Raw genomic sequence first — 6,000 nt, forward strand, 5'->3', positions numbered from 1 at the left:
GCTGACAAGTTAAGAAAACATGTCAGCTCACATTTTCTGAAAGGTAAGGAAGAATGTGCATCAGATGAATAGTTCTGCTAGTGGACAATCAGTACAAGTCAGTCTTGTTCTACTCAGTGTTTTTCCTTCTCCAATCGTAACACTGATTAAAATGTGGAGAGTCGGGGCAGTTGTGTAAGTCTCACAGGTCCCACTGGCTGTGCGAAGTTGGGGGCATTTTGCACATGCCTCTGGTAGCACTTATCTTGCCACACTGTAATATTTGTTTACATTTGTGTGTGCCTTGGTAGATTACAACTCCTCCAGGGCCAGGCCTCTGGACTCTGCACAAGGGAATTACTCTTTATACATTAAACATTTAGTAGATCAATTACGGAGCAGATGTACCTTGGCCCTACGGTTCCTTCAAATTCATTCAACATTCAATTAATTTAAACTAAATCTGGGAGGTCTAGAAAATCCTTAGTTCAGCAATGGAATCTGGTAGCTTGTCACCAGTCAACTGTTGTCTGGTTGTTTAAAAAAAAGATTAGAGGGCTGAGCCCGTGGCGCACTCGGTAGCGTGCTGCGCTAGCAGCGCGGCGACGCTCCCGCCGCCGCGGGTTCAGATCCTATATAAGGATGATCAGTGCACTCCCTGGCTGAGCGCCGGTCACCGGAAAAAAAAAAAAAAAAAAAAAAAAAAAAAGATTAGAGTTACTTAAAAATTCTCTAAAAGTACAGATCTGTGGTTACTAGATGTGGGAAAGGGGAAGGGGTGGGCTAGTGAGAAATTGGTAAAGGTTTACAAAGAATGATTACGTTTTGTAATGGTGAATATACTAATTATCCTGATTTGATCATCACATATTATACATAGGTATTGATTGATAGTCAATCCTGTACCCCACAAATATATATAATAAATTATTTCGTTTGAAAAAAAATTCTCTAAAAGAGTAATGAGAGATTTTGTAGTAAAGACAATGTTAAGTAAATATTCAGAAAATATATTCAAGGCATGAGAGGAAGAATTTAATTTCCACAGATGAGGAGCTTAAGGATAAACAACTTTTGCAAAAAAATTGTTTCCACGATGATACTCAAATATGTATTGACTTTGCTTAAATTCACTAATACTTTACTGTGTGTCAAGTACTATAACTGCTTCCCAAATTGGAAATTCTAGGGATCAGTATTGATCTATTCACTCATTTATTCCTTAATTCATTCATCCAATATTTACTGAGCTCCTACTTTGTGCCCAAGCACTAAGGATATTATAATGAATGAATATAGACATATCTTTGTGGAGCTTAGAAGTATCAAATAATTGCAGAAATAAATGAAAAATTCAACTGTGATAAGAATATGTACGTGCTGTACATGGCGCTAGACTTATAAAGGAATTTTGCCCTAAGCTGAGAGCTCAAAGAAAGCTCTCTAAAAGAAATGATGAATAAACTAAGACCTGCAGGGTGCAGAGTCACCAGGTCAAGAGAGGAGGGCAGAGCAATTCAGGCAGAGGGAAGCCGAGGTTCTTGTGGAGGGAAGTTAGGCTAATGGGGCCGAAGCAGGAGACCATGCAGGGCACATGCTGTTTAAGGAGTCTGATTTATCCTCGGAAAATGGGAAGTCACTGAAATGCTTTAAACCAGAAAGAGATGGGGGTGGATTGAGCTGCAGCAAGAGCCGATTTGCCTTCCCCAGAGATTCTCTGACCCTGTGCGGAGGAAGGACTGGGGTGGTTGGCCTGGAAGGGGAGTTGGTGACTAGGGTGGGAGGGCGGGAGGTCTGAGGGAAAACTGACTCTTCCCACCCTGCAAAGAACGGCTTCTTCTCAGCAGAAGTCAGCGTTTTGCCACAAAATTAAATAAAAGCTGAAAACATATTTCTCAACTTATAAGGAAATAGACGACCAGCCACATTGCAACTCAAATGATGTTTTCTGTAATTGTTCCTCTCAAAAGCCTACAAGTTTCTTAAGGATAGGACATACCTATTATTCATACCATAGAAATGGATTAAATGATTTCCAAATAAAAGAAGGAAGCATGGTGGATTAGTTTGCTAGGGCTGCCGTAACAAAGTACCCAGATTGGCTGGTTGAAACAAAGGAAGGCTATTTTCTCACCATTCTAGAGGATAGAAGTCTGACATTAAGGTATGGACAGAGTTGGCTCCTTCTGGGGACTGAGTTAAGGATCTGCTCCAGGCCTCTCTCCTTGCCTTGTAGATGGCCATTTTCTCCCTGTGTCCTCACATCCTCTTCCTCTATGTGTGTCTCTGGGCCCCAAATTCCCCTTTTATGACACCAGGCATATTGGATTAGAGCTCATCCTAACCTCATTTTAAACTTGTTTACCTCTTTAAAGACCCTATCTCCTAATAAGGTCACATTCTAAAGTACTGGGTGTTAGGACCTCAAAATATGAATGTGCTGAGGGACGCAGTTCAGCCCATAACACCTGGCCTGTGCGTTTGGGTAACCGATAGGTGTTAGAGGAATCCATTTAACAAGGCAGCTTGTGCTAGGTGCCAGCTAGCTCCCTCCTGTGCCAAGCCCTGGAAAGCAGGGTTAAGAGTGGGCAGGGCAGAGCAGAGAGAATTCCTTCTAGTATCTTCAAAGCTTATCTCATTTTCTTGAAAAAGCCCAACCTAAGTAGATAGATTTCCAAGTTACTATGGGTTAACTTGTGTCCCCCACCAAAAAAATTTCATATGTTGAAGTTCTAACCCCCAGTACCTTGGAATGTGACTGCATTTGAAACTAAGCTCTTTAAAAAAGAAAAAGAGGTAATTAAGTTAAAATGAGGTCACTAGGTGGGACCTAATCTAACACAGCTGGTGTCCTTATAAGACGAGGAAATCTGGACACAGACAGGTACAGAGGGAAGACCATGTGAAAACACAAAGAGAAGACTGCTGTGGATTGAATGGCCCCCAAACTCATCGATGTTTAATCCCCACTGTAACTGCTGAGGGTGAGAAACCCTGTTATGGAAATTGAAAGGTGGGGCCTTGAAGAGGTGATTAGATTGTGAGGACCATGTGCTAGTAAATAGATTAATAAGTTGATGGTTTAACAGTGGTCATGGGTGTGGTTCTGAGGGCTTTAAAAGGAGAATGTGTGAGTTCTCTCTCTGCTTCTGTCTTATTTGTCATGTGAGACCATGTGTCATTGTGTAGAGTCTCCACCAAGAAGGCCCCCACTAAACGTGTTCCTTGGATTTTGGACTTCCCAGACTCTGAAACTATAAACAATAAATATCGTTTTCTTATAAATCACTCAGTTTCAGGTATTTCTGTTATAAGCAACCAAAACAGACTAATACAAGGCCATCTACAAGCCAAGGAGAGAGTCCTCAAATGAAATCAACTCTGCTGACACCTTGATCTTGGACTTCTATATTACAGAGTAATGAGAAAATAGATTTTTGTTGTTTCAGCCACACGGACTGTGGTATTTTGCTATGGCAGCCTGAGCATACTAATACACAAACCAAATTGGCCAACACTCCTATTCTCAATGCCTGGTTTCACTTGATGATTCCATACGACAGTTCACTTCTTATTACTAACAATTAATGTTTCCTGAGCACTTACCATGTGCAGGCACTATACTAACAGTGTTATCAATGTTATCTTTTTTAATCCATACAAATAGAGACAGGGACTATTATGATCTAAATTTTTATAGAGAAGAAACCTGAGTAAGAGATGTGGAGTAGTTTGCTTGAGGTCATCTGCTTTTATAGAGTCAGGGGGTCTCCAAGGTGGTGCCCTCAGACCCTGAGCCCCTCTGTGCTGGCTTGAGATCATTTTCTGAAGGGCGAAGCTTCATTGCACGGTGGCGTATAGAGGCACAGCTGACAGCTGGGTGCTTAGGTGATGAGAAATTAACTTACCCTGTAAAACTACTTTCCCAGTATCTTGGCTTGGCTTGTTAGTCTGGATTCTTTTTAATTCTTGCAGAAATCATCAGCCGTCCATTAGCAGTATTAAGACTACACCAACATTTCAGAGCCCAGATGAAATATTTTTGCCTTTGCTATTCTCACAAGTTATTGGATTCCTATTAATATTGATCTAAAGCACAGGAAAAGAAGATTGGAAGAAAATGACAAATCATCAGATCACAAAGAAACTGGAGAATATGTCCTTAAGGATTACAGCTGAATGTATTCATATTGATGTCATAGTGACATCCCTGTTTATTTGCACAGGAGAACATTTACAAACATTTAGGTGGAACATATGTACACACAGTGTCGTGTAACTGACCTCTCTCTCCAATTCAGGACTTCAACTAGCTATCAAGGAAAAACACACTTTGAATGCGTGTTTCAAAAAAGGTACTAAATGGGATGGGATGACATATTTAACCGCATGGAATATTGAACTCTTCTTGAATGTAAAACTGCCCACATCACTAGGGATAAAAGAGTTATTCCTGTTTTTATATCTAATTGCCAAACTGCTGAAATTTGTATTTTCCCATAACCACTCTCCCTGTTGATAGCTGAAACATGTACTGAGAAACAACTAATCACACTCTGAGAGGCGGCAGCCCCCCGTGCACTGCCACCGTCCCTAACCAGCAGTTTCTGCCTCCTCCAGACACCCCTGCCACCACTCAGAACCGTGAGACTTTGTGGAGAATGGAGGTGAGTGGAATTTCCCCATGACTAGAAGGGCTGAGCCCTGAGTCCATCTACAGCAAGTGGCACACCCAGTTTGAGGTCCATGAGGGTGAAGTAAATTATCTGTGAGTCATATCACTGAATACACTCCGTTCTATAGAATGTTGGTTAGCAACTCTCTCCCAAACATCGTGTCCCATGGCTCTGTTACATACAACATTCGAAAGTGAGATGAGTTGCTCGTTTTGACTTAGCATTAGGCACTGAAATGAACCTGGCATGGAAACAGACTTGGGTTTTTGCCAGGGTGTTAAGACTCTGAAAGAAGAGCTATATTGCATGATTCCGTTTTCACACTAAGCTTGAAAGCCAGAGGAGAAGGACCACCAGAGCACTCTTGGCTAAGGGGCAAGAGAGGGACACTGCCTGAGTCTTTTGGGATAGGAAAAAGAAGGGAAAAGGAAAAACCGAGCCCAATGGTTCACTTGTTTTACACATGGTGGCTTTTCTTCAGAGCCTCTGACTGTGTGGTTAAATGCTTAGCAATTGACAGGACTTTATATTGATTGGTGTTTTAAATTAGAACCTTAACATTCAGTTATTCCAACCACAGAACCTATTAAAAGAACCCCTTATTTGTAAGTCCAGAGGCATGAGCAGGCAAGAGGGTGCGGCTGTGTCCAGGGCTGGTGGAAAGGTGGGATGAGCTGCTGTTTTGTTGCTAGGGAACAGGTTTTATGTGACAACAATTCCTTTCCTCTGAAGAACTAGAGTGCTCTTTTTGTTTAATGAGAGCAGTGCATTTTCTTGGTACCAGCAGTATGTACAGAGCATACACTAATTTGTGATATGATAGTAAACAGTGCTTATGAAAGGAAGAGCGATTCTATTTTTGAATTCCTTTGTTTTACATTGCTTCCTCTAGAAATCATTGGCCTAAGGAGACAACGGTTCTTGTTCCATTTTCTCAGATGATTTCTGTTGTTTGGCTTGTCTGGCTGTGTTTTGTGTGTGATTCTCTCCAAGCCTCTAAATTACCCCTATTGAGTTGTGAATGTGCCTCTGAGCTTCTCAACAGAAAACATGTTTACGTTTGGAGATGTTATGAGATTTGATTTTACAATTTCAAACTTGTTAGCAAATCCTGATGTAAATATTGGATGGCATTTTCTCTACTTGTTCATTATTGATTCTATTATAACATAAAATGTTGTATACTGGTTATAGTGTCTTTGAGATGCAGTCCTATATCTCTTGACTCCTTATAGCATTAATACCATCTAACATAGAACTTGGCATGTAGTTGATGCTTAACAAATAAATGCTTGTCAAACTGGTGAATAAATGGGTGCACAAATGATTAATATAGTGTTGTTTT

This window comes from Cynocephalus volans, chromosome 5, assembly GCF_027409185.1.
Source record: "Cynocephalus volans isolate mCynVol1 chromosome 5, mCynVol1.pri, whole genome shotgun sequence".
Taxonomy (NCBI): Eukaryota; Metazoa; Chordata; class Mammalia; order Dermoptera; family Cynocephalidae; genus Cynocephalus; species Cynocephalus volans.